The sequence below is a fragment of the Hevea brasiliensis genome, chromosome 15 (genome assembly GCF_030052815.1).
Source record: "Hevea brasiliensis isolate MT/VB/25A 57/8 chromosome 15, ASM3005281v1, whole genome shotgun sequence".
In the NCBI taxonomy this organism is placed as follows: Eukaryota; Viridiplantae; Streptophyta; class Magnoliopsida; order Malpighiales; family Euphorbiaceae; genus Hevea; species Hevea brasiliensis.
Genome location: NC_079507.1, coordinates 27,001,187 through 27,027,351, shown reverse-complemented (window position 1 = coordinate 27,027,351; position 26,165 = coordinate 27,001,187).

Here is a 26,165-nt window from a genome sequence, read left to right as displayed (position 1 = left end):
GGATTTTATTCAAAATTTTCGGAACCTTAAATGAATGATACTTTTGATAAATGGTTTAAATAAATTGTATTTCATAAATTATATGCAAAAGTATGATATAAATTAAGTGAGGAATATTAGAGTGTGCCGGTACACCGTGTGGCATTACTTACTCGGGTATACTGTACACGGGTAAGGGGTGTCACAGTGCCTTTATATTACTATTTACATTACTATTCACTCAAATTGTTGACTTTTTAATACATAATGAATTTATTGAACCTAAGTACACTAAGATACTACATTTTGCATTTTATTTTCATTGGTATTGATTTCCAATACCATTTCAAAGCTTATCTTATGTTATTCAAAATTTTCAAATTGCATACCTTAGGCTTACTGTTCCATTGGTCATTTGTACAGTAGGAATTTGATAAAATTGTCTTCATGAAAGTTGTTCCTTATTGTGTCTAGTTACATTTCATTTTTTGAATCACTCCATTCGGAGTTTTGTAGCTCAAGTTATGGTCATTTTACCATAACTTGACCATAACTTGCCGGATTGACCTATCCCCAGAATTTCTGAGCAATTTTGTTCTGTCAGATTTGGTGACCTAGGTTTGGTTGGAAATTCGACTAGGTTATGGTCAGAATTTAGATTTGTGTTCCACATGAAAGTTGTAGGGCTATGTCCCAGCTTTCTTCTGGCAAAATTTTAGATCAATTGAACTTTTCTAAACTGAGTTATGACCATTTGAACAAATACTGTTTATTTGGTTATTTTACAGGGACAGCATGTTGGTCACCCGGATTAGGGTAATGTTTAGGTCAACTTGGTTTGGTTTTTTTGATAGGGTTTCTTCACCAAAGTTTTGCCATTATGTGTCTAGTTTCATGTCCAATTGTCCTTGCACCAATTGAACCAATACAACTCCATTTATGGATCAAACAATACATTGGACTCAAAGGTCTGAATTTCCTATATAAGAATCAACACTCCCAAATTCAATTCTCCCAACTCCACAAACTTCATTTGACATATTTGGCACTTCTAATGGTCATTAAATCATCTCAACATCATCAAATTCCAAGCAATAATGCAAAAACTAAGTTAGGTTAAAACCCTAACTTATAATTTCAATCTCAATCATACATTCATGCAATTTGATTTCTAATGCCTTAAACTTCATTAATCAACTTTACTAACTAAAACAAAATCATCAAAACCATCAAATTCATTTACTTCCTAGGCCTGCCGCAAATTGAAACTTCAACATATTCCAAGTTTTCTTTTCTTTTCATGCCATTTCAACTTAATCAAGCATGCTTTTCATGCTTAGGAAAGACAAAGGGTATGGTTAATGCACTAACCTCTTTAACCACTCTCTTGGCTTATGGAAACCTTAGAATTTTTTTCACACTCTTCAAATTTCTTGGCAGCCAAACACTTCTCCTTGGTGTGAGTGTAATTTTTAGTGAAGGTGGTTAGGGCTTTTAGGGTGAGGAAGGGTGGGAATTCAAGCTTGAAAGCTTGAAAAATGGAAGAGGAACTCTTCCACGGTGGTGCAGCAACTTTGAGGAAGAAAGGAGCAGAATATTTTTTTCAATTTTTGGTCTCATTTATCCTATTTTATTACTTAATTAAGTGGTGCTTAATTGTGATTGGTGGTTAGGTTTTTAATGACATCATATGATGTCATAATTAGGTATTTTCTTTTATTTTCTTACTCTTTTCTTTTCTACTCATTTTCAATTTAAATTTTAGTAATATTTATTCATATTTTAGATCATAATAATTATTTACTTAACTGGACAATTTAGCCAAAAATCATCTATGAAGACGAAATGACCAAAATGGCCTTCGTTTGGCTTATTAAGCCAAAATCTTCTGTACCAATTGAAAAATTTTTCTAAACCTTTTCTTAGCATTCTAATGCCATAGAAACCTCAATGACTCTTATTATCTGAAGTCCCAATAATTATTTCATGAATTTTCTCCCGAGTTTAGGGCTCCTAGTTGCGAAGACCGCAACTTACCACTGGGTTACCCATTGCTATGGCACCGGCTCATTTAATTTGGTTATATTTTATTTCTAAAATTTTTCTTAAATTTTTCTTATTAATATTTAAATTAATTATAGTTCCTCACTTTAGTTTAAATATTTTTCCAGGCATTCTAGCTGTCCAGACAAACACCAATCACCGAAACAGTAGAATGTGCGAAATTGCTACAGTGAGGGTGTTATAGTCTTGGTGTGGGCACTCTCTCTGCAGGTCTTTATATCTCTCCCATGCATCATAGAGTAATTCACCTTTCCTTTGCCTAAAGACATTGAGTTTAACTCTTAACTTTGCAGTCTTTGCAAGTGGGAAGTATCTTGCTAGAAAAGTTTGTGAAAGTTCCTCCCAAGTGGTGAATGTTCTAGCTAGTTGAGAAAGTAACCACTTCCTTGATCTATCTCGAAGGGAAAATGGAAATGTTCTAAGTCTTATGACTTGATTAGAAACCCCATTCATCTTGAATGTGTCACAAAGGGCAAGAAAGCACTGGAGGTGGTAGTGCGAATCTTCTATTGGTGAACACCCAAACTAAGTATGTTGGATCATCTGGAGCCATGCCAGTTTTAATTCAAAATTATTGGCATCCACTGTGGGTCTTGTAACACTAGGTTGGAATCCTTGTGTAGAGGGAGCTCTGTAGTCCTTCAAGAGTCTCGACCTGTTGTTGTTATTATTGGCCATATTTGGTACTTTTGAATTTCTTTGATCTTATCCTTCACGTTTCCTCTCCCTCCTGATAGTTCTTAGGGTTCTATCTATCTTTCAATGCAAATCAAAGACTTCTTCCTCTGGTCTTGTTCTGGTAATGTACCAAACCAATCACCTGAGAAAGAATAAGAGAATGAAACAATTTAAACAAAATTAAAAATAAATGAAAATACTTAAATCAGCTAAATTACTTATCACATAATATCACTAAAATTAAAATTGCCCGACAACGGTGCCAAAAACTTGTTTGCTGGTTTTATAACCACCGCAAGTGCACGGATTGCTAACAAGAAATAAAGTGATGAGTAGAGTGTCTAACAAAGGGTGATATGGTCATTTTTCCATGAAGGCAAGATTTACAGGTTTGAGTAGGTTCAGAACCCAATGAGAATAAAATCCCCATTTTCTCTAATTTTGCAATCCTATCTTCTGCAACATGACCTAATCTTAAGTGCCAAATATATTTTGAACTTCAATTGATTTTCACCATGGCATTGCATTCATTTAGATCACTTGCATTCAATTTTGTGTTTGTCATTATTATCCAAATAATAAAGACCATCATTCATATAACCCGAACCAACATATTTATTTCCAAAATAAATATTGCAAACATCATCTGTGAACTGAAATTCATAGCATTTCTAGTAAAACTAGATATAGAAATGATGTTTTTAAAAGCATCAGGTACATAAAAGATATTATTCAAACACAAAACATGTTCAGACATGTGAAAAGATTTAGATCCTATGGCTAAAGCTTTAACAGTTGAGCCATCGCCAATCCGGAGTCTAACATCTCGACAACGCAAGCTGCTACATTTTGTTAGTTCCTGCATATCATAAGAAATGTGAGAACTGGCATCAGTATCTAAAACCCAAGCTGTAGATGAACTATGAGTATCATCAGAATCTAAATAACAAGATATGAACATACCTTCCGAAGGTGTATCCTTCTTGTCCTTCAGAGAAGTAAGATACTCTGGGTAGTTCCTTTTTTAGTGCCCATCCTGCTGGCAATGGAAACACTTTCCTTTGCCTCCATCGGCTTTAGTCTTCTCTTTCTGTTTAGCTATTTTCTTGGAAGGACTAGGAATTTGAGGTTTCTTTTCTTATTGCCCTTATTCTTGTTGGACTTTCCAGCAGAAGAATATGCAATCAAAGCTACCTCTTTTCCTTTATTTCTCGGCATATTCTTTTGGGCAATAACCAGCATGTTGAGTAAACCAGCCAAGGTGCATTCCTGCTTAGTCATATGGAAATTTGTCACAAAATTCCCAAATGACTTAGGAAGGGACTGAAGCATCAAATCTGTTTACAGTTGGAAATCCATGTTAAAGTCAAGATGTTCCAGTTGCTCAATCAACCGAATTATCTTGTGGACATGATCGCTAACATTCTGTCCCTCAAACATCCTCATGCGGAATAGCTGTCTAGATATCTCATACCTAGCCTTCCTGCTGTGGTCACTATACAACTCTTGTAGGTGAAGAAGGATCTCACTCGCACTCTGCATGTTTGCATGCTGCTTCTGTAACTCATTACTCATAGAAGCAAGCATGTAACACTTAGCTCTCATATCATGCTCCTTCCACTTGTCCAATGTTTCATGTTCCTCTTGAGTGGCCTCTGGAGGTAAGGGACCAGGAACATTTGAGTCTAGAATATATCCTATATGTTCAAGGTTTAGGATAAGTTTCAAATTTCTTAGCCAATCAGATAGATTAGGTCCTGTCAACCTATTGCGATCAAGTATGCTTGCAAGGATATTGGATGGTGGTGGTTGTGGTGTGCTTATTATTGTCAGAAAATTAACTGCAGAAAATAACCAGATTAATTAGTAAATGTATGATGTATTTAACCAAAATGATTATGGTTTTTTAATCAAATTGGTCCTTCCACTAACTTAGCGAATCCTACACTTCCAAAATAGAAAACGAAAATCCTAGTTGGATGGATTTCTAGTGGGTGATTGAATTCTTATAATCCTATTGATCATCCTTAGGCACATCCATTATTGGAATTACAATAAACTATAAGTGAGCAACTCCTTGCCCATCACATCTCATGTGAGGTTCAATCTTTTTACCTAGCCCCTAATGCTCAAAATCCCAGGCACATCCATTATTGACTTATCTTGCATTAGTTAAGTTGATCCCATTGAGCAAATAAATATGCAAATAATTTTAATGTCCTCAGGCACATCCATTATTGGGCACTAAACCATTTACATATTCACAACATCTCATGCTTAACAATTATTCTTAAGAAAATCTTTTAAATTAATTGCATCATATGCAAGTATTTAAAATTTCTTAAAATAATTGCCTCAATGGAGGGCCCATGTTATAATTACCTTAATTACACCATTTGCAACTTAATTATTTGTTTGGAAGATTTTGTGGTCGTCCTAATTACTATTAAGGTCTCACTTTACACATTATTCATTTAGCATGCATATATATCATATACTTGTATACAATCCCATACATCTCATGCATTCATGGATAAACAATAAATATGGTATGATTATGGACTTTCTAAGGGATTCAATTATGACCCACCAAGAATTGAATCAGGGCATTCCTAGGTGCATTTCATTCATTCATATTACAAGAGTTACTGAAGGAGTACATAATCAACACTTGATCTTGAATTCCTCCCACTGGTCCCACCAATGCTCTTGACCTCCTTGATCTTCTTGCAATCCAATTACATAGTAATCCTTGGCATACCAAGGCGAATTTACAAGAACCAAATGAATGAAATTATAACCCAAAAATATTACAACCTTTATAATACATGCCACCAAAATAAATTAAAATAAATTAAGTAATTTACAACCCATAGAAACATAAAAGAAATAAATCCAATCACATTTATTGAATATCACTATTTAACAATTAAATAAAACATACATACTTAAATTAAATTGAATATCTCATACTCGATTTAAAAATTCATATTTGAATGTGATTCAAACAAATTTAAAAATTCATATTTGAATCATATTCAAAACAAATTTAAAAAATCAGATTTGAATCAAAATTTAATTGTGCGATTAAAACTCCTAATTAAACACTTTAATTAGTCATGGGCCTAATTATGGTCCTTGAAACCATGCCTGCAAACAATCCCAATAGCCATGTGCATGGTTGGATGCACCAAACCATGTGCACCAATGGTGTTCATCTTCATGCCGCCACCTATTCTTTGCAACCAGCAATGAATCAATCATCTCATGATCAAATCACACAATTAAATCATATATTCAACAATCTAAATGGCAAATATAGTGGCTCTGATACCAATTGAAAATTGATTTCAATGTTAAACAGCATATTAAAACACTTTTAATATGTTTTTGGATCTACATTTGCCATTTAAGATTTTTAGAATTAACAGATTAATTCATTAGAACCCTAGATTAATTCAAGAACATGTGCATTAACCTTTTGATGCACTGTAGTTGTGTTTAGTTGTTACACCCCTATTTGTATAGCCTGGTATATTTCACTGTTCCGGTGACCGGTGTCGGTCCGGACAATTAAGGGGATTAGAACCATACTTAAGACAACTAGAGAAACCATAAGCACAAATAATTAGTAATGTTCAATTAGTTAAGTATAAATAAGAAAAACAGAACATAAGAAGTTAAACGAGCCGAGAGTCACAACGATGGGTGACCTCCTCGGGAATGACTGCGAAGTCATTTTAAACTCAAATTTTGAATCGTAAAATATGACGCTGCGGCCCTTAGGACCCTTATGAACACAGTGGAAAAGAGAAAATCATGAAAAAGAACTGTTAAGCGAGTCAAATAATTAGGTCAGGGAGCTGGAAGAAATATAGAATTATTTGCAAATCGAGATGAACCTGCGAGGGGCAATTTGGTCAATTGACCCCGAGAGCTGACTTCTGACCTAACTGTCAAATAAAATCGGAGAAAAGAAAATTTTGGAATCGAGAATTAAATTAAAGAACTAATAGAAAAATAAAAAAAAGGGGAAAATGAAAAAGTAAAGGTGATGACATCATGCATGACATCATGCATGACATCATGCATGATGCCACAAGTGTATAATTAATAAATTAATTAATTATATTTTTTTGTGGTCTTCCATAAGCCAAAATAGATAAAAGAAAAGAAAAGAAAAAAAAAATCAAATAGTCATCTTCTTTCTCCCTTTGCCGTCTCACTCTCTCCCTAATTCCTCCATGAAAGTTTCTTCATTTAAGCTTATACTCAAGCTTAAATTTCTTCACTCAACCTTCATAACTCCCATAAAAACCTTACTAGAGCTTGTAATCTCAACTTAAAAAGAAGATTGAAAGAAGAAGGAAGAACAAAAGATAGAGATTTGAAGTATTAAGAAAGGTTAGTATGCTAACTTTCATTTTTTTTCTTTAAATGCATAATTAGTTACTTAGATGAACTTAGAAATTAATGAAATGAAATAACAATATGTGGGGAGGACCAAACTGAAATTTTGGCTAGCCATGGATGTATGAGGGTATGATGTGTTTTGAATGAATTAAATGTGTTAGTAAACTTGTATGAGAATGGTAGTAAGATTGAAATGCTTAAATGTGATTAAATGCAACAATTTAGTGTGATTAGGGTTTGGAGGCCTAGGGTTTTGAGGCAAAAATTTGGAGAAATGAGTAAATGATGTGTTTGACCTATTGTAAAGTGAAAAATGGTCAATTGCGACCAAATGAGTTGTGTGGGAATGGTTGGAAATTAAGTTAAATTCGGAGGGTGTATGGTCATGCTGCCAGCAGCATGACCAAGTCAACTTTGAAGGACCAAAAATTAAATTTTACAAGTCCAATTGATATGGCACCAATTGGGGATGAACATAGACATAAAATGACACAATTTTCATTTAGGAACTATGCCCAAAAAGTGACTAAAACCTAGTGAACAAATTGACCAAAGTTGGATAAGTGCAGTCTGCCACTGTACAAACTGACCAAATGAACAGTGTTTATTCATTTGGTCATAACTCGAGCTAGGTAGGTCCAAATGACCTAAAATTTTACGAGTGGTTAGATGAGATATAGACCTAAAACTTTCATGAAGAATACAAGTCCAAATTCTGTCAGCAACCAAGCCATTTGGCCACCCGAAGTTGGTGACCCAAAACTGGCAGCACCAAAATTTGCCCAGAAATCTGGGTTGTGTCTAACCCAGCAGCCCTGGTTCAAATGGCCATAACTTGAGCTACAAAACTCCAATTGGGGTCATCCAAAAATGAGAATAAAAATTCCAACAGTAGATTGACCAATGGAATAGTGCAATTAAGAACACCAAAACTGAAAATATGACAATTTTGCCAAAAAGACTTAAGCTTTGAGAAAATGACCAAAACCAACAAATTTAATGACCAAAATGTGGTATGTGGGTGAAGTTGGAGTTCCCATACCTATTAAGCCTTAAAAAGTCAACAATTTGACTTGAATAGTATAGTGAATAGCAACCCAAAACACAAAAACTTCGAGAACGTCGAAATTAGCACATTAAAGCTAGGTAAAAATGAAGTGAAATTTATTTTTAGATTTATGCTAAGTTATGGTACTGAAACACTGTGAAATTGTGTGTTTCAGTTGAAAAAGACTTGGAAGCTCTGAGAGACTGAGTCAAGGCCTAGAGGCGACTCACGTCAGGTCTGTGCACAGTAATTATTGTTTAAATATATGATTCTTGAAAATTGGATTTTTCTTGAATTAATTACGAATTGTGTTGCCATTTATGATTGTGAATATGACTTTGAAAATTTATCAAATTTCCAATAAATTATTTGAATAAATTGTTTTGAATTGATTTTATGTTCACACTTTGCATGAAGTATCACATTATTCCTTCTCCATTTATGGGGTTGAGATCGTTTATTTTCCTCCCTCTCTGGCTTGCCAGTTGAGGTTGAGATCAGATGAGTGCTCATTAGCTAGCTAGCCACCTCCCTCATTGATTTCGATTAATAGGGTTGTAGATTGCTTTGTCGTGGTGTACAACATGGCATTGATCGGAAATTTTGTGTCATGGCTTAAGTGTATATGATTTTGGCAACACTGTGTTTAATAAATTATTTGACTAAATGGTGTTATTATGAGCTTTGATATTTGTGAAAGGTGATTGAGAAGTATTCAAATTGTGTTTCATCAATGAACGATTTATGTATTGCATTTTAAATTTTTATTGTGCACCACTGAGTATTTTTATTGTGCACCACTGAGTATTTTATACTCAATGATAGCTTATTTTGCTGTCGCAGATAAGAGCAAGGAGAAAGCAGCAGAGTGAGCTGCTATTGAATTGAGGCCTCCACTGATCTTTTTGTATGGGTATTATTTATACCCTTGTAGTTAATTTTGATGTAAATATAGTAATGTTGTATGTATCAATGTAAGTTGAGCAGTTGTAAATAAATTGTAATCATATTATTTTTGGATTTCTTTTTGTAAATTAATAATTGTACATGTGAATTTTATATTTTATGTCTTGTGAATGGAGTTGTTAAATATTTTGAGATGATAAATTTTGATTTGGATTGTGGAATTACTTTGAAGTGATTTGAATTGAGTTGATTGAGATTTATTGGAGGATGGGAGTTGTGGAAAATTCTTGGAAGTGTTTTTTTTTAGGTATTTGAAGAACGGTTTTCTCCAAATACAAACGGAACTCTGTAAAAATTTTTATAAAATTTGCGGCAAAATTAAAATGGACAAAAAATTTTACTAGTATTTAAACTTTGAATAAATGGTTTTAATTCCTACCAAAATGCTCACCACTTCCAAAATGTAAGAAAATTGTTTTAAAATCCCTTGTAGGGTACTTAATGAGTTATCGGTAGGTGAAGTTCGGTAGTTCATTAAGTATTCTACGGGATCATGTTATGCCTTACATAGGGGTAAGGTGTGACATTGGTACCTTTGGAATGTACTTAGTGTTAGTAGTATGCTCTAGAGCATATCATTTAGTATGTGTCTTGTACATGTTTTTATTAATAAAAAGGCATTTCCACTTTTCCATTTACATAATATATTTATGTGTAATAGAAAAGGTCCATTGATGTTTTGTTAGAAATTCTATTCTTAAGTTGTTAAGAATATGAGTGATAGTATTTCTAGTACAAAGTATCATAAATAGATTCACAATCGAGGATACTTCACAATAAGGACATGACTTATCCAGAAAGATTGTATTCATGTTTGTTCCCAAGTTATTTATATGAAATATAAATAAGATGGAATGGTGAGTCTCATGCCATATGACAAACATGATAGGCACTTATATATGATAAGTAGGTTGAACCAGTGACACTTATGACAAGCACATGGAGTTTACTCTTGTCAATGCATTGTCATAAATCATATCAGTGCATATAATCTTTAGACCTGAAATAGCACAGTTATCTTGTATATAGGTGGTTTGAGTTTGATACTGCTTTCATACTTGTACTATGTATGGGTATATGGGCATGTGTTGGCTCCTACTAGTTATATATAGAGGTAGGTGTTGATCAAGATGGAATCTGTTCCTCTAAGTAAATAGGGATAAAATCCTATGTTCATTTAATTGTTCTTGATGTTTCAGGTCCCTTGCCAGGACAGATAGATTTATTCAAAAAAGAGTTTCTAATGAGAAAATCTTTTAATCAAGAACTGCAATTAAAAGAGAACATAATATTCATAGCGAATAGGGTTTGACATAAACCATGACTCCAGCTTGAGTTGGGATTTTGTAACAGAGAGATTCTAGTGCGTGGTAACATATGATTATAGGTTCATTTAAGGTAAACCTTATCACTGATTGGATGGCTATGGCATGTTATGCTAGGTGTTAATCGTGGTCTATGAGGTGCATAAAATGATTTAGAGAAATCATTTTTGCTAAGAAAGAATTCTGATGATATTAAGAGTTGATATCATGTCTCATTGCCAATTAGTGATGAGCCTAGTAAGTCATACACATACACAAGTAATCACCAAATTAAATATGATTTAATTAATTAATTAAAGAGTTTAATTTATTAATTAAATAGGTTTGGTTTGCAATTAGATTGCAAAGTCCTTAGCATGGCTTGAAATCAAATCTAGATTATTCGGATGTAAAGTATAAGTTAAATTTATATTTAAAGTATTTAAATATGAATTTAATTAATGAGAAATTAACTAATAAAGATTAATTAATTAATTTATATTTGATATAAATTGATTAGAAGAAGAGAAATAATTATTTTGGGTTGAGAACTTAAAATTAAGACACAGGGGCATTTTGGTCATTTCACAGGGTGACATGTGGCTCCATGAGATGGTGACACATGGAACTGCACATAAGCTTGCCAAATGTCTTTTAACCATATAAGATGATTAAAATTAAGATTAAATATAGGTTTGACACTTGGCACAATGTGATTGGGTCAATTAAACCTAGAGCCAATCAAAAGGTGATATGTGGCAAAGGTTTTAAGTGGTGACCTCGCTATATAAGTGTGGTTATGAAAAGAAAAAAAAAATAACAATCAGCTGCTGCCACCCTTGAGGCTCCCATTCTCTCTTCTTCTTCATCTCTCATCTATTCCAAGAGATTAGCAAACAATCTCTTGAATTATGAATACTAGAAATCGTTTCTAGTATCCTATTTACATCTTTAATCTCTTAAAAGACAAAACTTGATTTTCTAATTCATAAAAAATGCTTTAGAAGCTGTTCAAGGGCTGCCATAGGTGAACTTGGTGTGGACAAGCTAGAGGGACAATATCTGGTGTCCTAAAGACGCATCCCAAAGGCACAAATACGTTGCAGTGCATCAAGAGGTTAGTGTATTTGTTCTTGATTTAATCTAGGGTTCTAAAATTAATCTGATTAATTCTAAAATCTTAAATGGCAAATACAGATCCAAAAACATATTAAAAGAGTTTTAATATGTTGTTTATCATTGAAATCAAATAGATAAAAATAAATCTTGCATGATGCATGTGACCCTAGGTGAAAATTTTTTAATTCAATGATATAAACTTGTGTTTTTCATGCTTCCGCTCCTTCAATTGGTATCAGAGCCACTATATTTACCATTTAGATTGTTGATTATATGATTTAATTGTGTGGAATAATCATGAGATGATAGATCCATTGCTTGTTGGATAAAGAAATGTGGCGGCATGCTTGATCTCACCATCAATGGTGCGCCATCTTTGGGCATCATGGGTGGCGCAAGGTTTGGTTTTAAATTCTGCAATTATTGTATGATCTAAGGCCTATCGTATGACTAATTAAAGTGTTTAATTAGTAGTTTTAATCACACAATTAAATTTTGATTCAAATCAGATTTTTAAAAATTGTTTGAATGTGGTTCAAATCTGAATTTTAAAAGTTGTTTGAATGTGATTCAAATATGAATTTTTAAAGTTGTTTAAATCACATTCAAATCTAAATTTTTAAATTTTTTTGAATAATATTCAAATCTGAATTTTTAAAAATTGTTTAAATATGATTCAAATCTGATTTTTAAAAATTGTTTGAATGTGATTTAAATCTAAATTTTGAAGGTTGTTTGAATGTGATTCAAATCTGAATTTTTAAATTTGTTTTAATGTGATTCAAATCTGAATTTTTAAATTTGTTTGAATCATATTCAAATATGGATTTTTAAGTTGAATATGAGATATTTAATTTAATGTAAGAATGTATGTTTTATTTAATTGTTAAATAGTGATATGCATGATGGATGATCATGGACTATAAACGACCAATATGATTGGATTCATTTCTTTTATGTTTCTTTGGGATTGTAAATTAATTAATTCATTTTAATTTATTTTGGGCATGCATTATTAAGGTTGTAATAATTTTGGGTTATAATTTCATTTATTTAAGTTCTTATACATTCACCTTGGTATGTCAAGGATTACTATATAATTGGATTGCAAGAAGATCAAGGAGGTCAAGAGCATTGGTGGGACCAGTGGAAGGAATTCAATATCAAGTGTTGATTATGTACTCCTTCAGCAACTCTTGTAATATGAATGAATGAAATGCACCTAAGAATACCCTGATTCAATTCTTGGTGGCTCAGAATTGAATCCCGTAGAAAGTCCATGATCATACCATATTTATTTATTGTCCATGAATGCATGAGGTGTATGGGAATGTATGCAAGTATATGATATATGCATGCTAATTGGATAATGTGTAAAGTGAGACCTTAATAGTAATTAGGATGACCATAAAATCTTCCAAACAAATGATTAAGTTGGATATGCTATAATTAAAGTAATTATAACTTGGGCCCTCCATTGAGGCAATTATTTTAAGAAATTTTAAATACTTGCATAAGATGCACTTGAGGATAGTCCATGGGCAAGGAGTTGCTCACTTATAGTTTATTGTAATTCCAATAATGGATGCACCTGAGGATAATCAATAGAATTATAAAAATTCAATCACCCACTAGAAATCCATCCAACTAGGATTTCTGTTTTCTACTTTGGAAGTGTAGAATTCGCTAAGTTAGTGGGAGGACTAATTTGATTAAAAGATAATAATCATTTTAGTTAATTACATGATACATTTACTAATTAATCTAGTTATTTTTTACAGTTAATTTTCTGATAATAATGAGCACAAAATAACCACCACCATCCAATATCCTTGCAAGCATACTTGATCGCAATAGGTTGACAGGGCCTAATCTCTCTGATTGGCTAAGAAATTTGAAACTTGTCCTAAACCTTGAACATATAGAATATGTTCTAGACTTAAATGTTCCTAGTCCTTTACCTCCAGAGGCCACTCAAAAGGAACATGAAACTTTGGACAAGTGGAAGGAGCATGATATGAGAGCTAAGTGTTACATGCTTACTTCCATGAGTAATGAGTTATAGAAGCAGCATGAGAACATGCAGAGTGTGAGTGAGATCCTCCTTCACCTACAAGAGCTACATGGTGAGCATAGCAGGAATGCTAGGTATGAGATATCTAGACAGCTATTCCGCATGAGGATGTCTGAAGGGTAGAATGTTAGGGATCATGTCCACAAGATGATTCGACTAATTGAGCAGCTGGAACATCTTGACTTCAACATGGATTTCCAACTACAGACGGATTTGATCCTTCAGTCCCTTCCTGAGTCTTTTGGGAATTTTGTGACAAATTTCCATATGACTAAACAGGAGTGCACCTTGACTGGTTTACTTAACATGCTAGTTATTGCCCAAAAGAATATGTCGGGCAATAAAGGAAAAGAGATAGCTTTGATTGCATCTTCTTCTACTGGAAAGTCCAACAAGAAGAAGGGCAATAAGAAAAAAAAATCTCAGATTCCTAATCCTTCTAAGAAAATAGCTAAACAAAAAGGGAAAACTAAAGCTGATGGAGGCAAAGTAAGTGTTTCCACTGCCAAAAGGATAGGCACTGGAAAAGGAACTGCCAAGAGTATCTTGCTTCTCTGAAGGATAAGAAGGATAGACCTTCGAAAGGTATGTCCATATCTTGTTATTTATATTCTGATGATACTCATAGTTCATTTACAGCTTGGGTTTTAGATACTGGTGATAGTTCTCACATTTCTCATGATATGCAGGAACTAGCAAATAGTAACAGCTTGCGTTTTCAAGATGTTCCGGATTGGCAATGGCTCAACTGTTAAAGCTTTAGCTATAGGATCTAAATCTTTTTACATGTTTGAACATGTTTTGTGTTTGGATAATATTTTATATGTACCTGATGCTTTTAAGAACATCATTTCTATATCTAGTTTGACTAGAAATGGCTATGAATTTCAGTTCACAGATGATGTTTGTAATATTTATTTTGGAAATAAATATGTTGGTTTGGGTTATATGAATGATGGTCTTTATTATTTGGATAATAATGACAAACACAAAATGAATTCAAGTGATCTAAATGAATGCAATACCATGGTGAAAACCAACTCAAGTTTAAAATATATTTGGCACTTCAGGTTATGTCATGTTGCAGAAGATAGGATTGCAAAATTGAAGAAAATGGGGATTCTATTCTCATTGGGCTCTGAGCCTACTCTAACTTGTGAATCTTGCCTTCAGGGCAAAATGACTAGATCTCTCTTTGTTGGACAAGGGCTAAGGGCTGAAAATATTTTGGAGCTAATACATAGTGATGTATGTGGTCCATTTAAGGAAATGGCTTGAGGTGGTTTTCATTATTTTATTACCTTTACTGATGATAAATCAAGGTTTGGGTATTTGTATTTCATGAAATACAAACATGAATCATTTGAAAAGTTCAAAGAATTTAAATCTGAAGTAGAAAATCAAATAGGAAAGAGTATTAAAGCTCTTTGATCATGTCACACCCTACCCCTCTGTAAGGCTTGACATGATCCCATAGTATTAATTACCAACTTTGTCTACTGATAACCCATTAAATACACTACAAGGGAATTTAAAACTTTTCTTACTTCTTTTTATAGTGGTGAGCACTATTTACAGATGTTAAAAAAAAAATTTTGAACTGAAGTGAAATAGCTAACACATTTGGATTATTGGTAATTTCTGTAAAAATTTTAGCAGAGTGCCATCTGTATTTTGGAATAAAACAGTTCTTAAAAAACCTGTAAAAAGCACTTCAATTATATTTCTCAATCTCAAACTCCAACATTTAATCAACTCAATATGTTTCTCAATTCAAATCCATAGTAATTTTTTTTTTCAGTATTTTCAAAGGCTGAGATAAAAGAAATATAACACAAATTTTACAAGCCAAAATAATTTACAACTTATTTTACAACTTCAATGTACAATTTTAAATTTACAACTGCTCAAAATCAAGAACGCTATATACATACAGTGAACATACATTACAATACAAAATGCAAAATATGGTATACTCAATATACCCGATGAACTCTCAATATAGCATTAGCAACCTACTTTGCTTTCCTGTCAGTCTGTCTACCTGCGACAGCAATGAAAAGCTATTGCTGAGTTAAATTTACTCAGTGATGCACAATAACAATTTGAAATGCGATATATAAATCTTTTATTGACAATTGACAAATCAAATAATTCATAATTCCATTTCGTAATTTACAAAGTTCATATAACACAAATTTAATAAAATAACTGAATAATATAGTTTTACTAATCAATAACATAATTTGATCAAATAACTGAATAATACAGTATTGCCAACCAATAACACCATTTGATCAAATAACTGAATAATACAGTTTTACCAATCAGTAACTCCATTTGATCAAATAATTGAATAATACAGTTTTGCAAATCAATAACACAATTTAAGGCCATGACACAATTTTTTCGCACATGCCGTGTTGTACACCATGACAAGACACACTCACCCCAATAATCGAAATCAATAAGGGAGGAAGCTAGCTAAATAATGAGTACTCATCCACACTCACCTCAGACTAGCAAGTCAAAGAGGGAGGAACATAATCACACTCACCCCAGACTAACAAGTCAAAGAGGGAGGAATATAATCACACTCACCCCATAAATGGATGAGGAACATAGTAACAGTGTCATGCCAAGTGTGAATCAAAACAATTCCAAATCACAATATTTCATACAATTCCCAAATCACATTTTCTCTCAAAATTTTCATTTGCAAAGTAGGCAACACAACAATTCCAAATAAGATTCTCAAAGCCAAAACAATAAAAAATTATTCATAACTCATTTCTCCCAATAAATTTTCTAGTAAAAGCAGTGAATATAAAAAGTATTCTGCACAGACACAATTTAAAACTATAATGTTCAAATAAATTTTTAAGTAGAAAATAAGAAATCAAAATTATTGTGCACAAACATAATTTAAAAAAATAACATACAAATAATCATAGTTTATTTCAATTGAAAAATTCAAAAGAAATAACTATTGTGCACAAACCTCTGATAACTGTCTCTTGCCTCTAACTCAGTGTTTCCTTCCCTTTCCCTGAGTCTTTGCTAATTGAGAAACACAATTTGAAGTGTTTCAATACTCATTTAAACCATTTTTAACAATAAGGCTTAATACTTACTTTATTGAATTCTATTATTTCCTTAGTCAACCTAAGATGTTGACCCTCGATGCAGTCTAGGTGAATTAGGTTCTAATATTACCAATATGTCACATTTGTAGCCTTTTAGTATTGGTACATGTTACCAAATTCATTTCCATGTATATTGCATTTTATTGCAATTTGTCGGATTCCGGTATACTAATTTGACCTAGCCGGATGACCCAGTTCCCTCGGTTTTCGGGTTTTGGTCAAAACTACAAACTTGTAGATCTATGTCTTATTGCACGCGGGGCAAAATTTCAGATCATTATGAGTTTACTAGACCAAGTTATGGTCATTTTACTATTACTAGTCAGAATGTACCAAAATGGTCACTTTAGGTCATCTTTAGGTCACTTTTGGTTCGGCCAGTTTTTGGACCCAAAATTGTGCAAGCTATTTGGCTTGGTTCTGGCCATTTCTGGGCTTTGGTGTATTCATAAGACTTGTAGATATATGTCTCAACTATTCATGGTAAAAATTTCAGTCAATTGGACCTGTTTTGAGTGAGTTATGATAAAAAAACTGCTGCCCAAATGGTCAATTTTCAGGACTTAAATGCACTAATCTGGATTTGGTCATTTTTCAAGTTACCTTCCAAGCAGAATTTTGGTAAGCTTCGTTCATGAAAGTTGGCACTTTTTGTGCCTAGTTTCACCTCCAATTGGTCTCGTACAAATTAGAGTCAAACACTTAAGGTTCTAAGCCATAACACACACTGCCCTATTACACATTATTCATCACTCATCAATTACACATTTAACACTTACCAAGTTACACATTCATGCCATTTTTGTTTTGTATCATAACATAAACACATTTCACAACACATTTTTGGTCATTTGGGCAGCTTATAACCACACTCAATATGCACATTATTGTCCAGAATTTTTCAAGTTCAAATTACAAACAATTTAACCACATAACCTAGCTCATTTACATGTCCAAACTCAAACCTTTATACACATGTACAAGCTGCCATAACAAGTACCATAATTCAACAATAATATTCCATAAACCAAACCACAAAATAACATATTTTATCCACAGTTCAAATTGCCGAATTGTAATCTTCTTCACTTAGCTTTCCAAGCTTCCAAAGTCAAGTGTACATTCACATACATTTAGTATACATCAACCAATTTATTCCTGCACACATAAACACTTCATCAATACTTTAATCTACCATTTACATGCAAAGATAAACTGCCCTTATTGAAGTTCCATGGCTTCCAAAAATATACTTCTCCCTTAACTCTTCCAACTTTAAAAATCTTTCCACAATTCAACTACCCATAACATCCACACAAACTTTAATGAAGCAAGCATCAAAAATACCTACTTACCACTTTGGAAACTCTTCAAAACCTTGACTAAACTTGATCTTCTTGCTGCCTCTCTACTGCCCAAGTGGTGTAGAGCAATTTTAGTGAAGGGAGCTAGTGGAAAAATGGCTTACTTCATGCTTGCATGGAGCTTGGCCATGGATGGCCATGGAGGGTTCTTCCAAGAGAAAGTTTCAGCTGGTTTTTTGGGAGGTTTGACGAAGATGAAATTCTGTCCAAAATATGCTAGTCACATGTCCACTTAAGTGGAGTTAGTGGACCACTAACTTAGATTAAGTATTTAATATTCTTAAGTTTTCATATTCCTCATTTAGCTCCTATATTTTGCTATTTAAACTCTGTACCACTAATTTAATTTTTCATGACATTTTTCAAGTGTAATATCATTTATTTTTAATGGACATTTATGTCAAAAGACAACTCGGGGCATCAAATGACCACAATGCCCCTGTTCGGGTTGCATTCCCAATTTTTCGATAACACCAAGTTTTGTCCGTTTTCTCGATTTCTCACTTTTCTTTATTCTAATTAATTAATTTTTCATTGATATTTCTAATGGTATTTATACTTCAATAGGTCTTTAATTATGTCTTAAAAATATTTTTCAGGGTTCCCCAAGGTCCAAGGCTAGTCAACGGTCCTCGCCGCAACTTCCCATTGCGGTCACCCATCGCTAGGGTTCTCGACTCGTTTAACTTGATTACATTTTATTGCTATTATTTTTCCTTTGTTTTTTCTTGTCTTTTCTCTTCTTGTATTTCATTATTCTATGTCTCCTCACTAATATTTAAATATAGTTCTAGGCATTCTAGCTCTCCAAATAGGCACTGCTCACCGGAGCAGTAGAACGCACTACCGAACATAGGGGTGTTACAATTCTCCCCCCCCCCCCCCCTTAAAATAAATTTCGTTCACGAAATTTTACCCAATAGCCATCTTACAATAGTCATACGTTTATTTTCTCCTTTCTATATGATCGTATAATCTTCTTTCCCTCGATTTTGTATAAGACTTTTAACAATCTAATACAACATTTAATTTGTTTGTATAACACCAATCTTCTCTTACTATTGTGCTGCTAGAATGATTTATCTAATCATTGGTCCTCTGACCATTCTAGTCAATAGTCTTCCTTACATTCATAACATTTCTTTCTTATATCTGAACCAACTGTTCAAATTTCTACATCCACAACTCTTTTTATCTATTAATATTCTATAACTTACTTCATTTTGTGCTAAACTATAAACTTTTGATTTTCTAACTTTTGAGTTTTAAATCCCTAAGTAGGATTTTCAAACTTATTTCTAACAATTAAATTTTGTCATGGCATAACTATACCGAAATAGATGACGTTAGCAACTATTCTCATCTTGGTGTACTATCGAGTAGTATGTAGCTCTACACAATAATCTCAAGTCAGTATTGCAATCTGCAGCTTACAGTATAAACATTAAGAACATTTCAGAGTTACTACGATATATTTCAATAGATCAAACTTTCCTATCTTTTCATCCTTTTCGAATTCACTAATATCCATGACTTATTCTGATTACAATATCCATTGACAATTACTAACTGTAACATCTTTGCCCTCATCTAGAGCAATTCCATTACTATAACTTACTCTTACGTCCTCTTGCCTTACATTAAGTAGGCTTGTCGCTTAGCTTTATAATTTATGGTGTGTTAGAAAATACTTTTCGCTAATAAACTATTTCAAAACTGATTTCACTTATTATCACAATCCTCATCTTAAAGGACTAATTACTAATGCATCAAAATTTATTCCCCTGTAAAGGAATAATAATAGAACATATGGTTCTAACACTAACATAAAAGTATGCAGAACCTAGATCAAACAATACATAAATGAAGAGTGTCATCCTTCTTCTTAACAAACAATACTGGCGCTTCCCATGGTGACACACTAGGGCGGATGAAGCCCTTTTCAAGTAGTTCTTGTAACTGTACCTTCAACTCCCTCAACTCTGCTGGTGCCATTCTGTATGGTGTTATGGAGATTGGATCTGTAACACCCTACTCCTTGTAAGATGTAACATGTTTCCATAGTACACCTAATGAATTGCCGTACTTCACCTACCGGTAACCCATTAAATATACTACAAGGGATTTTAAAACAATTTTCGTTCATTTTCAAAATTGGTGGGTAAAAATTTTTTCAAATTTTAAAAACTTTTATTTAAAGTCCAAACATAAATTAAATTTTTGGATATTTAAAATCTCCACAATTTTTATAAAAATTTCGACAGAGTGTCGTCTGTATTTTGAGAAAACAATTCTTCAAAACCTGAAAATAAAAACAATCCCAATATATTTCTCAATCACAACTTCATTTGCACCACCAAACTTCAAATCAACAACAATGGCAACACTTCAACTCAAAATCCAAATTTCAATTCAAAAATTAATAACTCAAAACATTTCATAACTCATGCACATTGCATTTTAAATAATTAATTTACATTCATAAGTTAATTTACAGACGCAAAATCTCAAAATAATATTATTATAATTTTATCTGTACAACTGCTCAAACTATAGCGATACATATGCATACTATCATATTTATATCAAACTAAACTACCAGGGTATAGACAATACCTGTATAGAAATTCTTCAACCGTGCTCCTCTCTGACCGTAGTAGCTCACTCTATTGCTATGTCCTTTTCTCTATCTGCGACAACAAGTTAAAGCTATCGCTGACTATAAAGATACTCAGTGGTGCACAATAAAGTATAAAATGCATAATATAAAACATTTATGGACAAATTATAATTCAAAAATCTCATAATCGCATTTCATAATTTTTCAAATCACTTTTATAAAAAATCATAATTTTCAAAGCTTCATACAACACAAAATTTAATCAAACAATTTAATAAACATAGTGTTGCCAAACAATAACACAACTTAGGCTATGACACAAAATTTCCGTACATGCCGTGTGTACATCACGACAAGGCAAACACCCCCACTAATCGAAATCAATGAGGGAGGTGGCTAGCTAGCTAATGAGTACTCATCCAAACTCGCCCCTCAGACTGGGAAGCCAGAGAGGGAGGAAACTGATCAAATATCAAACTTACCCCACAAGTGGAGGAGGAACATATTAATATTACCATGCGAAGTGTGAATTAAAAACAATTTAAAAATATGATGTCCAATTATAATTGATACAGCAATTAAACAAGCTTCATTTCAAATCTCCATTTCCAAAGTAGGCAACACACAATTCTCAAATAAAATTTCCAAAGCCATAACTAAATTCAAAACCATATTGTTCAAATATTCCACACAAATCAATAAATAATTTTCATTTCAAATTTCCATTGTAAAATAGGCAACACAACTTTCTCGAAATTCATAATGAATAAAACATATTCACAATGTATAACAAATCAATTTTCATTGTAAAAACTATAATTTATAAATTTTGTGCACAAACCTGACGTGAGTCGCCTCTAGGCCTTGACTCAGTCTCTCAAACCTTTCAAGTCTTTTTCAGCTGAAACACACAGTTTCATAGTATTTCAGTATCATAACTTAGCATAAACCCAAAAATAAATTTAACTTCACTTTTTTCTAGCTCTAATGTGCTGAACCCGACGTTCTTGAAATTTTGGCGATTCTCTTTGAATTGATAAGAGATGAAGAATAAGAGAAGGGAGAGCTTCTTTGGGTGGCGGCACATATGAAAGAATAGCAGCTTGCATTTTGTTCATTCATTCTTTTTCTTATATAGCTAGGTTATCACTTAAAACCCTTGCCACATGCCATCTTTTGATCGGCTCTTAGTTTAATTGACCCAATCACATTATGCCAAGTGTCAAACTTAGATTTAATCTTGACTTTGATCATCTTACATGATTAAAAGACAAAAGGCAAACTTATGTGTAATGCCATGTGTCACCATCTGATGGTGCCATATGTCACCCTGTGAAATGACCAAAATACTCTTGTGTCTTAATTTTGAGTTCTCAACCCAAAATAATTATTTCTCTTCTTCTAATAAATTTATATCGAATATAAATTAATTAATTAATCTCTATTAATTAATTTCTCATAATTAAATTAATATTTAAATACTTTAAATATAAATTTAACTTATATTATACATCCAATAACCTAGATTTGGTTTCAAGCCATGCTAGTGACATTGCAATCAAATTGCCAACCAAACCTATTTAATTAATCAATTAAACTCTTTAACTAATTAATTAAATCATATTTAACTCGATGATTACTTGTGTATGTGTGTAACTTACTAGGCTCATCACTAATTGGCAATGAGATATGATATCAACTCTTAATGATCAAAACTCTTTCTTACCATAAATGATTTTTCTAAATCATTTCATACACCTCATAGACTATGGTTAACACCTAGCATAGCATGCCATGGCCACCCAATCAGTAGTAAGGTTTACCTTTAATGAAGCTATAATCATATGTTACCATGCACTAGAATCTCTCTGTTACAAAATCCCATTTCGAGCTGGAGTCATGGTTTATGTCAAACTCCATTTGCTATGAATATTATGTTCTCTTTTAATTCCAGTTCTTGATTAAAAATATTTTTTCTCATCATAAACTCTTTTCTGATTAAATCTATCTGTCTTGGCCAGGAACTTGAAACATCAAGAACAATTAAATGAACATAGGATTTTGTTCCTACTTACTTAGGGTAACAGATTCCATCTTGATCAACATCTATCTCCATATATAACTAGTAGGAGCCAGCACATGCCCATATACCCATACATAGTACAAGTATGAAAGCAGTATCAAACTCAAACCACCTATATACATGATAACTGTGCTATCTCAGGTTTAAAGATTATATGCACTAATATGATTTATGACAATGCATTGACAAGAGTAAACTCCATGTATTTGTAATAAATGTCACTAGTTCGACCTACTTATCATGCATGAGTGCCTATCATGTTTATTATATGGCATTAGACTCACCATTCCATCTTATTTATATCTCATATAAATACATTGAGAACAAACATGAATACAATCTTTCTGGATAAGTCATGTCCTCTGTGAAGTATCCTCGACTGTGAACCAATTTATGATACTTTGTGCTAGAAATACTGTCACTGATATTCTTAACAACTTAAGAATATAATTTCTGTAATGGCCCGACCCACTAGTGATATTGTCCGCTCTGGACTAGTGATATTGTCCGCTCTGGGCCGAAGCCCTCACGGTTTTAAAAATCGTCACTAGGGGTTACGAACCACCAACTTATAAATCCAGCATCTCTCCCGTGTTTTGTCGATGTGGGATTTGCCTAGGGTGTTACAATCCACCCCCCCTTATGGGACTCAGCGTCCTCACTGAGGTTTGCCCCACCATCGCTCAAGGTTGCACGTAGAGCGACTCTGATACCACAAATGTAATGGCCCGGCCCACTAGTGATATTGTTCGCTCTGGGCTAAAGCCCTCACGGTTTTAAAACGCGTCACTAGGGGTTACGAACCACCAACTTATAAACCCAGCATCTCTCCCGTGTTTTGCCGATGTGGGATTTGCCTAGGGTGTTACAATTTCTAACAAAATATCAATGGATCTTTTCTATTCCATATAAATATATTATGTAAACAGAAAAGTAAAAATGCCTTTTATTAATAAAATATGTACAAGATACATACTAAATGATATGTTCTAGGGCATACTGATAACACCTAAACCCTACTTTCGTGGTGATTAAATTAATTAAAACCCTTTAAGATCTATGATTAATTTTGGATCTCCACAAAGGTCATGAGCCTATCTCTGGGTCAGATTTCCTAGGTTCTAGATCTCGATTTTCTAATATTAATCTTCATCTTTCAGTCCTTCAATTAATATCTGCAATCAATACTAACTGGGTACCAATACATAGCATGCATTAAGATCACAAGAAATTGAATCAAAGAACTAAACTCAAATCCAATAAATAAAACTCAATATTTATCCATAATAACAATTGCAAGTGCTACTCTCCTAACTCCAGAATAAAGGAATTACTCACTCATGGTGAGTTTAACAAACATAGAGAAAATAAAATAAAAGAGCATAAAGAATCCGCTTAGAGAAATAAAACAAAAGAATCAAAGAGGAATGACTACAGTCTTGATCTTTGTGAAACTTCAGCTGAGGATTTCCCTTCTATACTGATGTTTCTTCGAGACGGCTGCAGAGAATGCAAGTATGAAAAAGTGAAAACCCTTCTGAAACTCCCCAAAAAGCTCTACAAATAGGTTGAATTAAAAAGAGAACTCTTTCGTTGTCATTTTCTGCTTCTATTTATAATAGCTGGTCTAGGGTTAGGTTTTTAGAATTCCAAAAGGACTAGGAGTTTGTTTGGAGTGTGTAAACAAGAGTTGAAATTCGGATTAGGAAACTGGCTACCGCATGATACATGGCCCATGTGTCACTACATAGCCCAAGGCCCTGTAACATACTGGAGCTAAATGGTTGAGTCTTGCTTTGGCACAAGAGTTTACACGAGTCTGCTCTAGTTACACGGGTCTGGTTACACGACCCGTGTTCTTCTATTCTTAGAAAATTCTTCAAGCCTATGCCCGGCAAAGACTTACATGGGTCTCCATAGCTTAGACGGGTCTGGTTATACAACCTGTGTACTTTTTGTTTCTTCCTTGGCTCTCTAGCTTTCTTCTAGTAGCAGGTTACTTGGGTCTGTGTCTTTGCTTGCACAAACTGTGTAATGTGTATCAGTAGCTTTTCTCAATCCTTTGGCCATTCCAAGTTTCCTTTCGCACTCCTTGAAGGAACGGAAGCATGAAAAACACAAGTTTATACCATTGAATTCAAAAATTTCATCTAAGGTCACATGCATCATGCAAGATTTGTTTTTATCTACTTGATTTCAATGATAAACAACATATTAAAACTCTTTTAATATGTTTTTGGATCTGTATTTGCCATTTAAGATTTTTTAAATTAATCAGATTAATTTTATAACCCTAGATTAAATCAAGAACGATTACACTAACCTCTTAATGCACTGCAACATGTCTGCGCCTTTGAGATTCGTCTTGACATCCATTTGCCAAATCTCTTAATCATAGTATGCAGCTATTGCTAATAGAATCCTAATTGATTTAAGCATGGCAACAGGCGAGAAAGTCTCCTCATAGTCGATTCCTTGCCTTTGGCGAAACCCTTTCGTTACTAGCCTTGCCTTATAGGTCTCTACCTTTCCATCAGAACCAATTTTCTTCTTGAAAACCCATTTGTTCCTTATAGGTACAATACCTTCAGGTGGGTCAACAAGATCCCAAACTTGATTCTTATACATGGAATCAATTTCGGATTTCATAGCATCAATCCATTTTGAAGAGTCTATATCTGATATAGCTTCTTCATAGGTGAGTGGATCATCTCCTTGATCTACTTCTTCATGAGTGGACAACTCTTGTTCTTCTTCATGAAGGAAATCATATCTCACTGGTGGGTGAGATACCCTGGTTGTTCTACGAGGAATAGCTGTAGATGTTTCATCAATGGGTATATGTTGACTAGATGGATCTATATCCATCTTATCTGTTGATTGGTCAGAATTCTCCAATTTCAACTCTATTTGCCTTTCTTTACCTCTTTCTTAAACAAACTGTTGTTCAAGAAATGTAGCATCTCTACTTATCACAACCTTTTGTGAAGTAGGCAAATAAAAATAATGTCCAAAACTATCTTTTGGATTTCCAACAAATCGACCTTTTTCTGATATGGTTTCTAATTTATCAGTGTTCAGCTTTTTGATATAAGCTGGACAACCCCAAATCTTAACATGCTTAAGACTTGGTTTTCTTCCATGCCATATCTCATAAGGCATGGAAGAAACTGATTTTGATGGAATCCTATTCAGAATATACAAAGCTGATTTTAATGCAAATCCCCAAAAGGAAATTGGCATATCAGTATAGCTCATCATACTACGTACCATATCCAATAGGGTACGATTTCTCTTTTTAAATACA